Below are 12,074 nucleotides of genomic sequence, written 5' to 3'. Positions count from 1 at the left end.
CAGCATCAGCGCGCATTGGGATTTTCCAGACTCGGGGAATTCCCCTTGGTGCAGGGCGCCATTGACTGTACGCATGTGGCTTTGCGGGCCCCTCTGGAGCATGGCGAGCAGTATCGCAACAGGAAGGGCTACCATTCTCTGAATGTGCAGCTGGTCTGTGACCACAAGCAGCGCATCATGGCAGTCAATGCCAGCTTCCCAGGCAGCAGCCACGATGCCTTTATCCTGCGGCAGAGTACTGTGCATGACATGTTCCAGGCACAGCCTCCCCCAAGAGGATGGCTACTCGGGGACAAAGGCTATCCTTTTTGCACCTGGCTCATGACCCCGCTCCACGCGCCCAGGACCGCTGCTGAAGAGGCCTACAACGAGAGCCATCAAACCACCCGCAACATCATCGAGCTAACTATTGGGGTCCTCAAGCAGCGGTTCCGCTGCCTTGATCGCTCCGGAGGAGCTCTCCAGTATTCGCCGGACCGGGTCTCCCAATTTGTGGTGGTTTGCTGCATGCTACACAACCTGGCTATCCGCAGGACTCAGGCACTGCCACCTGACGTTGGACCAGCACCTCAGGAGGAGTTGCAGGAGGAGCATGAGGAGGAGGAGGAGGAGGAGGAGGAGGAGCAGGAGTACGTTCCCAGGAGGGAGCGACCAGGGCCAAGGGCCGCACGACGCCACCTTATTACACGGTACTTCTAAGCCCCCTGTCAGGGAATGGCCAGGGGCCATGAGGGAAGATGAATGCAGCCGCTCCGCAAGCCCTCAGCCGGCGAAGCCAACAAACACTAAGAAGAACAACCATGGAGACTGCATGAATAAAGATAATTTTTTATTACACAAAAATGAAAAGCCCTTCCCACATGAATCCCCAAAAACAATAAACGGGCCCCACAAAAAGCCCAACAAACGACTCACTCCCACAAACTGGGGAGGAGCCACTCCACCTTTATTGAAACCGGGCCTCAACGTCGGCCTAACGCAAAAAAAAAGCCCTCCAAAAGCACAACCATGGGCAAAATAAAGATGGCCACCGCCATATTAAAGGAAAGCTGGCCACACCCTCTACTGAGTGGCCCGCGAGGGCGAGACCTTGGCCAGCATTTTGCCTCCCCTACCCTGCCTGCTGCTCCTTCGCAAGCTCTGCCCAGTGGCTGCTGCGAGGCTGGGGGAAGGCGCCTGAGGCTCAGATGCCCTTCCGCCAGATGCCGCTGGGGGGCGGCCTACACGGCGTTTGGGACTCGAGGGGCCTTCTGCTGAGTGACGCACCTGAGCCTGGCCACCATCAGCTGCAGCCGCTTGCCGTCGACGCCCCAGAGGGGGAATGGCGGCGACGGATGGCGCAATGTGGGCCAGCTGGCGTCTGGGATGTGCTGGCTGGTGCTGTGGCGCGGTGGCACTCGGCCGGGCCCGCACTGCAGGATCCGCAGCAATCAGCCGACGGCCGGCTTGCAGGGATGGTCCAGCGTGGCGCCTGCCCTGGCGATGCCTGCCTGAGACAGCGCGTGTGGCAGCAGTGAGTGGCCATGTGGTCCTGGTGTGCGCGCGCATCACATCCGCCAGGGTATTGACGGCATCAGTTAGCATGCGGCCAGTCGCGGCAGTTGCTGCCCCGAACTCGCGCACACTGGTCGCCAGCAACTCGATGGCCTCAGGCATGCACCCCACCACGCTCATGAGCTCCGTGTGGCACCGGTCCGAGTCGTCGGCCATCTGATCGAGCTTCCGCACCTCCTCCGAAGTGAAGGTGTCCGGACTGGAGTCGCGACTCTCCCGCTGGGGAGGAGGGGGCTGAACTAGGGGACCCTTGCCGCGTTGGTGACGGCGAGTGTGCCGAGCAGCAGCACTCCCCTCTGATCCTTCCCCCCTTTGGGGGGAAGGCCGCGGGCCACGCGCACGGCTGCTGGGTGGCTGGACGCCACTGGTCCCAGAAGCTGCATTGCCCTGCGACAGTTCCTCCAGGCACTCGTCCAGTGAGGAGGTGTCAAGCATTTCCTCCTCTCCTGCGGGACGTGACTGTTCCCCCGAAGCTCCGGCTTGCTCCTCCTCCTCCTCCTGGTTGGAGGTGCTGTCACTGGCAGCCTCAGGGTCCTGGTCGTCACCAGCTGAAAGCAGGAATGCACAAGAGTAGCTTCAGAGTGAGGAGACAGCGTCAGCGAGGGAGTTAGGACTGGTGGGATTCAGCGCATTGGTGGGACAGTGGCAAAGGAGGTAGCTCGGATGGGCCAGTGCGACGCGAGAGGGCCAAAAGGCGAGGTCCTTACCATTGCCGGGCAGTGGAGGGTCGGATACACCGCACGCTGTGGGGACAATCACACGGGCTCCCATGAGCACACACACGCGCTCCTCCAGCCGAGTGAGCTTCTGCAGCTTGGCGCGGCCACCCCTGGCACGGGCCTGGCGATTAAACGCTACTTTAGCCTGCAAGAGAAAGGACGGGCTGTAAGTGCGCAGTGAAGCCCTGATGTAGTGTGCACTGCCTCCCATGGTGGAATAGCTTGGACAGAGTGAAGCCCTGATGTAGTGTGCACTGCCTCCCATGGTGGAATAGCTTGGACAGAGTGAAGCCCTGATGTAGTGTGCACTGCCTCCCATGGTGGAATAGCTTGGACAGAGTGAAGCCCTGATGTACTGTCCACTGCCTCCCATGGTGGAATAGCTTGGCCAAAGTGTAGAGTGCCGAATGGCCATTTGATGCTCATGACTGTCCCAATGCTGCTGGCTGAGGGCTGGCCAAAAGGACTTTCAGGTCCCTTTGCCCATCATGTCAGGTGTACATGCAAGAATGAGGAGGAGACTGGAAAGGCTACTCACCCTCACAATCCTGGTCAGATCGTTGTATTTCTTACGGCATTGTTTGTGGGTCCTGGGGGCCTCGCCGGTGAACGTCACCCTCTGGGCGATCTGCTTCCAGGCTTTGGTGTAGTCGTGGTGGGTTGGATTCCTCCCACTCTCTGGAAACAAGATCTTGCGCCTCACCTCCAGAGCTGTGACCATTATGTCCAGATCACCCTCTGAGAAGCGCAGGGCACGCTGACGGGCCTTCTCTGGCGTTGCCATGACTCCCTGGGGCTGAGCAGTAGTGTTGAGGCCTCTTTGCAAGGCTGCAGTGTGCAGGGCGTGGCAGCAGACCAATTAGTCCCTTCCCCCTTTAAGAGCTGGTCGGCACCACGGGGTCTGCTGTCAGTGCAAAAATGACCGCACCCATGCTGCGCCCCGCCTGGGCGCTATCCCTCTGGACCGCCGGCTTAGCACCTAAAGAGAGTAGTGGAACGCCTCTTTTAGCGCTCCACCAACCTCTTAGGGCGAAGCCACTGAATTCCCGGCAACGGGGCGCTACTTTGGGGCGGGCGCTAACTTCGGGCGGGCGCTAAAGCTAGCGCCCCAAAACTGCCTATACTGAAAATCTAGCCCTTATTGTCCAAGCAGTTTGTGTCCTTCTTATTCTTCCTACCAGAATGTAACAATTATCTGTGTAAACACAAATGTAAACATTGATCTATGTGAAATTAATTTGCCAATTACACGCCCATTCTGCAAGTTTATTAATGCCTTACTGTATTTTGTCGCAGTCTTGCTCAGTATTAACTGTACCTCCAATTTGGTGTCAACCGCATATTTGGAAAATGCACTTCTGATTCCTGAGTTCAAATCGTTTATCTAAATTGTGAAGAACAGTGGTCCGAACACCGATCACTGTGGAACACCACTTCCCACCTTCTGCCAGACTCAGTATATACCCTTAACCCTAATATCACTTTCTGTTGTGCAGCCAGCTTGCTATCAATTTGGGTACTTGCCCCCTGACTCCACATGGTCTGATCTTAGTCATGAGTCTACTGTGCGGTACTTTATCAAAGGCCATTTGAAAATCCAAGTACACAACATCCACTAGATGACCCTTTTCTACTCTTTCTGTTAATTCGTCAAGATAGAGCTTTGCTTTGAATGATGTCTCTAGGAAGCGGTCTGGGTCTCTGAGATACTGAACGTTTCTAATGAAGCACTTGGTGCCAATTAGAGAGGCCCAACTTTAAAATGGTGCAGAGACAGACACATCTCACAGGATGAAACCCCTCTTGTTGTCTCTTTACACTTCCCTTTTCCTGCGCTCTGGGGAAGACAGTTACCAGCCCTCCAACAGACAGAAAGCCCCTCAGAACGGCTGCTCACAGACACTTGGCCTGACTCTCCAGAGAACTCTGTCCACAGACTAGCTCACTGTGAGGGTCAGGCTGTGGGGATTATTGGGCTGATGTTACATTTCCCGTGTCTGCTCCGCTGGATTTCAACTGATTGCGTGCAGTAGTTTTTGAGCTAATGAAGCGAAACCATCCATTTGTACCTTGGGCTCTTCTTGGCATTTCTGCTGCACTGACGATATAATTGCTTATACTTCTCATCCTTGTGTCCCACGAATCTCTTTGTCCTTTTTGGTGCCTTCGGGTTTTCAACATTCTCGTCCTACATGCGACTTCGAACTTTTACATTGAACAGAAACAAAACAAATTTTTGCACTTAATGCACCGTTAACAGCCTCTGGACTTCCAAAAGCCCTTTAAAGCCAATGAAGTAATTCTTTTAATGTTAAGCTGTTGTAATGTAGGGACATTGTACTGTAGGATTGCCCAGCAACAAATGTCAGACTTGCTCAACACTCTGCCCTATATAGATGACCAAAGAGTGATTAGAGTCTTTGGGCTAGATTTTCAGTATAGACAGTTTTGGGGCGCTAACCTTAGCGCCCGCCCGAAGTTAGCGCCCGCACCAAAGTAGCGCCCCGTTGCCGGAAATTCAGTGGCTTCACCCTAAGAGGTTGGTGGAGCACTAAAAGAGGCGTTCCACTACTATCTTTAGGCGCTAAGCCGGCGGAGCAGACCGCAGCGCCCGAGCTCGGGCGCAGCGCACGGCAGACACTCTGGTGCCAGTGAGCTCTTAAAGGGGAAGGGTGCATGTGTTTTTGGAGGAGGAGGAGGAGGAGGAGGAGGAGGAGGAGGAGGAGGAGGAGGTGGTGGTGGTGGTTGCCGGAAACATTAATTCACCATTCACAACAGCACACTGGTTCGTTCCACACAGCACATGCAGACTGCCGTTTATAGTGCAGGAGGAGTGCCCTTTAATTTGCGCTCCCCAGGGTGTGTTGCGTTCCATTTTACAAACGCTCTGGGCGCCAGCCACAGAATGGGGCGGTCCGACTGAAGTTTGGATTCGGGGCGGCCAAAGGGCGTTGCACGAGGATGTGACGTCATTTTCTGCGCGCGCATCCGGGCGGCCGCTAAACGTTGCGCCGGCGCTAACGGGCAACTTAATTTGGGGCGGGGCGCAAACTGCGCTGCGCCCGGGCGCTACACGAATAGCGCCCGAAAATCACTTCTCTTAAGGCGCTAACTGCTGGCGCAAGCAACTGAAAATCTAGCCCTGGATATACAGTGTTGGTTGCTGTTTTTTGCAGCACTTGTCCCTCACAAAGCGAAGCATCAGGTCAGATTTCCTTTCCATCACATCTGATTCCTACAGTTTCACTGAGTTGGCCACAAAGGAACGAAAAGCTATAAAACTATACAAGAAAATAAACTAATGAGGGAGAAAAAGCGTGCCGCTCAGTCAATGCCCTCCAGTAGGCGTTGCAGCATTTAGACGGAGCGCCCCTCATCATTTGGTAAATCAGTAAGCGAGCAGTAGGAGGCGCCGTACTAAGACAGAAAGTCCCTCATCTATATATACAAAACGGTATGTCTGTCTTTCTGTCTGTTTGTCTGTTTGTCTGTCTGTCAGGCTACACAATCAAAAGTTTAGAGCGTACCTACACACATGTTATATCAAAAGAAAGCTTCTCATTAGGGGAGTCTAATAGGCATATTTACTTTTTGGTCAGACAAAAATTGTTTGGACACTATACAAAAAACTTTCAAAAATACTCAAAAATCTGCTCATTGGCGGTTGACTAATCCTACCTCTCATTAGCGTTGAGTGACGTGCTGGTGGACCAATCCTACAGGGGATAGCGTTGAGTGACCTGATGGTTGACCAATCGGTGCATCACGGGGGCCATTTCATTGTGTCTGTGGGCGGGACTAATCATTCTGAGCTCAGGTGAGTGGCCGCCATCTTCATTCCCACTTTCTGTGTGTTTATTGTCTGAGTGGGGCCTAATCCTTCAGAGACTATAAATAAATTAGTTTAGCCTTCTTTGCTCAACAAAGAGACGGACACTGGAGTGAGTACATGTGAGCCAGTTCAAGCAGGATTGAGAAGTGACTGAAATTTCTGGTGTTTTGATAGGGGCGCTTCTTTTTAAAAAAAAGAAATTTCGGGTGTTCTGGGAGCACTTTAAGCACTTTAAAAAAAAACAAAGAAATTTCGGTTGTTGTAGGAGCACTTTACCCACTTTTTTAAAAAGAACAAATTTCGGGTGTTGTAATTAGGAGCGCTTTATAAAAAAATAAAGACATTTCGGGGAGTAGTTATCAACACATTATTTTTATTTAAACAGCTGTTAAGTACAATACTGAAAATTGCGTCCGCCGTTCTTCACACCACTTTAAAAAAAAACATATTTTGTTCTTTCCCCAACCCGCTCGCTCCCCCCCTCTCCCCCCGGCACAGACAGCATCGCGCGCTCCCTGTGCTGGCCATTAGCTTCACCGAGAAGCGGAATTTCCACGACCCGCTCGCTCCCCCCCTGGGCACGGACTGCATCGCGCGCTCTCCGTGCTGGCCATTAGCTTCACTGAGAAGTGGTCTTTCCCCGACCCGCTCGGTCCACCCCCCCCCGGGCACGGACAGCATCGCACGCTCTCTGTGTTGGCCATTAGCTTCACCGAGAAGCGGTCTTTCCCCGACCATGTACTCCCCCCCATCTCTCTCTCCCCCACTCCTGTACTCCCCCCTCCCTCCCCTCTGTACACCCCCCTCCCTCTCCCCTCTCCTCCCCCCCTGCCCCTCTCCACCCCCCCTCCCCCCCTGTCTCTCCTCAGAAAGTACAACAACTGCTTTGCAATGACCTCTTTTGGTGCAAACAGAGTGCGTGAATCAGGATTTTGCACAACTTTTAAAGTTCATGGACAGGTGTACCATACAGCTGGCTCACTACTTCCTCTCCCAAATGAAAGACCTCAGTTTCTGCAAATCTACTTCTTGGGTGATAACGAAGAGCAAGCCAATCGCCGCAGGGAAGCTGCTGTTCTCCCCGCACAACAACACCAAATCAAGCAAAAAACTTTGATTGAGTTACAGCAGATGCTTCATTACCAAAACCCATATGTTAAGACTTTCAAAACAGCCATCGAAAAAACAACAAGTGAAGACCTCAAATTTGTCATCAAAGCTGACAAGACTCCTGCAGGTGAACATGAGCGACGCTTCAATGCTCCGACCAACAAGGAGGTAGCCATTGTCATTGTGGGCCAAGAATTTGAAAAATGGGACATTGTCTTGCATATCAGAGGTGGTCAACACAAAAGAATTTCTGAGCTTCTCAGGTCATATGATCCTCTGCAATACCCGCTTTTGTTTTGCCATGGGGAAGATGGATACGATGCCTATAACAAGATCCCACATGTTGACCCAAAACTGGTGTGCCACCTACAGCCCAAAGGCAAAAGATGGTTTCTTCCATGGAATTCTATTCATACAGGCTGATGAAACGACAAACTGCTTCAAACCACCTGCTTCACTCTGGACGACTTCTCCACCAGTTCCTCACTGACATGTACGTGAAAATAGAAGGAGAGTGGCTTAATTGGTTCCGGAATAACCAAAATCATTTGAGAGTCACAGACTATATACACTTACGAGATGCTATGGCCAATGATGGCAACACTGAGGACATTGGTCAACTGGTCATCCTACCATCCACCTTTGTTGGAGGTCCTAGGTACATGCATGAGCACACGCAAGTTGCCATGACCTATGTCAGAAACTATGACAGACCTGACCTCTTCATCACCATGACTTGCAATCCCCAATGGCAGGAGTCCCCACGCAAAGCTGGTACTGAAAGGCATGTGCTCATAGCACGGGTCTTCAACCTCAAAGTTAAAAAACTGCTCAAACTGCTGACTGTGGGCAAACTTTTTGGCGCACACAATTGCTACATGTACAGCATTGAGTGGCAGAAGAGAGGACTTCCTCATGTTCATCTGTTACTCTGGCTTCAGGCAAAGATTCGCCCCAATGAAGTTGATTCCTTCATCTCTGCAGAGCTACCCGATAAGGACCAGGATCCAATCCTCTTTGATGTTGTTGTAACAAATATGATTCATGGTCCTTGTGCGCGACACAACCCTTCTTCTCCCTGCATGAAAAACAATGCATGTGCAAAAGGGTACCCAAAGCCACTCCACGAAGAATCTCAGCATTGGGTTGATGGCTATCCTTTGTACAGGAGAAGGGGCAAAGAGAGTGGAGGTTTCAGCACTGAGATAAGAATGCAAACTAAAAAATCTAGCCACTCGAATCAACCTGGTCTATCAACTGAGACAACACAGCAAAGACAGACATTTGAAGTTGACAACCGTTGGGTTGTTCCTTACTGTCCACTCCTATCCAGGCTCTTCAAATGTCACATCAATGTGGAGTACTGCCACTCAGTTAAGTCTATCAAATATTTGTGCAAGTAGCTCCATAAGGGCAGTGACCAAGCTGTCTTTGACCTTGAAGCGGCTGGACAGCAGAATCAAAATGATGAGATCACCACACATCTGATGGGCCGTTAGATCTGCAGCAATGAGGCAGCCTGGCGAACTTTTGGATTTGACATCCACAACCGTTGCCCCACTGTCACTAAATTTTATGTTCATTTGGAAAATGGACAAAGGGTTTTATTCTGACCTGCAAATGCCAGCCAACGTGCTGAGGAACCTCCAAAGACAAAACTTACAGCATTCTTTGAGTTGTGCCAAACTAATGACGTTGCCAAGACACTTTTCTATAATCAGGTGCCCAAGTACTACACCTTGCAGCCAAACAAGACATGGCGGGCTCGGCGCCCTGGAGCAGGTCAGAAGGAAATTCCTGGTCATACAGGGGTGTACTCATCAGATGCACTTGGCAGAGTCTACACGGTCCATCCAAACAACACAGAGTGCTTTCAGCTTCGTCTACTCCTCCATGAGGTTGCTGGCCCCACATCATTTAATGACCTCAAGACTGTCACTGGCCATCTCTGTGAGTCTTTTCAAGAAGCTTGCCGCAGGAGAGGACTCATTGATGGTGACAGTCATTGGCATGCAACGATGACAGAAGCTGCTCTCTCTTACTCCCCCAATAGGCTACAAAAACCCTTTGCCACTATAATTGCCCTCTGCAGACCTTCCAACCCGATGCAATTGTGGTAAGATCACAAAGACAGCCTCACAGACGACATCTTATGCTAACTCACCAGAGCCAACCCCACAATGGCACTCAACTTCACTGATGTGATGTGCAATCAGGCATTGATCCTTTTGGAGGACAAGACTTTGGAATTGGCTGGCAAGTCCCTGACTCAGTTGAAACTTCCATCTCCGAATAGGAATGATTCTCCAGGTCACAGCAGAGAGGTCCTCAGAGAAACCGCCTACAATGTTGAGGAGCTGACCTCCTTTGTCACAGTCACTGAGCCGAAATTGCTTCCAGAGCAGAAACAGACTTACAGGTTGGTTCTCGACATGGTGGAAAACAATACTGCTGGCATTATCTTCCTCGATGCCCCTGGTGGAACAGGAAATACATTCCTGATCAATCTTTTGCTGGCCACTGTTCGCTCTAAGGGATTCATTGCACTGGCTGTTGCCTCATCAGGGATCGCTGCAACTCTTCTGCAAGGAGGTCGCACTGCCCACACAACCTTTGCTCTCCCTCTGGATCTGACAAGACAAGAACAACCAGTGTGTAACATTAGCAAAGGAACTGGTGCTGCTGAGATGCTTCAAAAGTCTCGATTCATTGTGTGGGATGAGTGTACAATGGCCCATAAGAGGGCACTTGAAGCACTCAACAGAACTCTTCAAGATCTGAGAGGCAACGATATGCTGATGGGTGGCATGATCCTGTTGCTGGCAGGTGATTTCCGCCAAATCCTGCCAGGTGTCCCCAGAGGAACACCAGTGGATGAACTCAATGCATTTCTCAAGGCATCCCATCTGTGGCCACATGTGCAAATAGTCCATTTGACGACAAACATGTGTGTTCATATGCATGGTGACGAGATGTCAGAATCCTTTGCGCGACTTTTACTACAATTGGGAGAAGGAAAGTTGCCCATTGACAGCAGTCAACAAATCACAATTCCTCCAGACTTTGGCAGTCCAGTAAAAACATTTGATGACTTGATCTCAAACGTGTATCCAAACCTACTCAATCACTTCAAAGATCACAACTGGCTGTGTGAACGGTCAATACTTGCACCCAGGAATTATACTGTCAAACACATAAACATGCTCCTTCTTCAAAAGCTCCCTGGCCAAGAGCACATTTACAAAAGCCTTGATACTGTTTGTGACAGTGATGATGTGGTACATTACCCCATTGAGTTCCTCAACTCATTGCAGCCTTCAGGAACGCCTCCTCACCAACTGGTACTGAAGGAGGCACCCCCATTATGCTCCTAAGAAACATATCTCCCCCAAAGTTGTGCAATGGAACCAGACTGGCAGTCAAAAAGCTCATGCAAAATCTCATTGAGGCTACCATCATCTCAGGCTGTGCTAGAGGGGAGGATGTTCTCATTCCGTGAATTCCTATGATACCAACTGACTTACACTTTCAATTCAGAAGGCAACAGTTACCTCTGAGAATTTCTTTTGCTATGTCAATCAACATGGCCCAGGGGCAGATTTTGAAGGTTGCTGGCATCAACTTACTCACGCTCTGTTTTTCACATGGCCAGTTGTAGGTGGCATGTTCAAGAGTTGGTGCATCCAGGAATCTATTCATTTTAACACTGTCAGGAAAAACAGAAAAGGTTGTCTATCAACGGGCTCTTCAATAACGCAGAGTGCTCTCACCTTCATCTGCTCCTCCATGAGGTTGCTTGCCCAACCTCATTTAATTACCTCATAACTCTCACTGGCCATCTCTGTGCCTCCTTTGTAAAAGCTTGCAGCAACAGAGGACTCCTTCAGGATCACATTCGTTGCCATCCAACGATGACAGAAGCTGCTCTGTCTTACTCCCCCAAAAGGCTACGACATCTATTTGTGGCCATCCTACGCTCTAAGGGATCCATTGCACTGGCTGTTGCCTCATCAGGAATCGCTGCAACTCTTCTCTAAGGAGGTCGCACTGCCCACTCAACATTTCCTCTCCCTTTGGATCTGAATAGACAACAACACCCAGTGTGTAACATTACCACAGCAACTGCTGAGCTGCTTCCAAAGTCTAAACTCATTGTGTGGGATGAGTTTACAAAGACCCACAAGAGGGCACTTGAAGAACTCAACAGCACTCTACAAGATCTGAGAGGCTGCATACCTACTACAAGATAACAGATTTAACAGTGTAATGTTGAATACATTTTTATTGATTATAAAATCACTCTGTACAATACCAAACCCATTGGGTTTGCAAACCTTTACCAGAACGAGTACTCACTCAGTCTTTGGTTGTAACTCCACCATATTGTAAAATGTTCTATTGTTCTACATTATTATTGGCATAAATGTTCACTGTTGATTTCTAAACTGACCTCTAAATGACTGAGATAGTATCTTTTATTTCCCTATTCAACTCATACACTGAAACATTGTGAATAATGTTATATCACTCCTGGGTGCTTAGGAAGAGTTCTTCCATCCCAACAGCTTTATAAACAGTTCTATAAACATGGCACAGCATTCTTGAGTTCCCTCGGCACCGCCGGGCACTCCAGCTAGTCTATATATATAAAACGGTCCGTCTGTCTTTCCGTCTGTCTTTCCGTCGCTCCGTCTCTCTTTCCATCTGTCTGTCCGGCTACACAATCAAAAGTTATAGAGCGCACCTACACATTTGTTATATCAAAATAAAGCTTATCATTCGGGGACTCTACTAGGCATATTTACTTTTTGGTCAGGCAAAAATGGTTCGGACAGTATACAAAAAACGTTCAAAAATCA

Source organism: Somniosus microcephalus, chromosome 4 (genome assembly GCF_052327205.1).
Source record: "Somniosus microcephalus isolate GS21.2 chromosome 4, FLI_Smic_1.0, whole genome shotgun sequence".
NCBI lineage: Eukaryota > Metazoa > Chordata > Chondrichthyes > Squaliformes > Somniosidae > Somniosus > Somniosus microcephalus.
Note: the sequence above shows the minus strand (reverse complement) of the source record.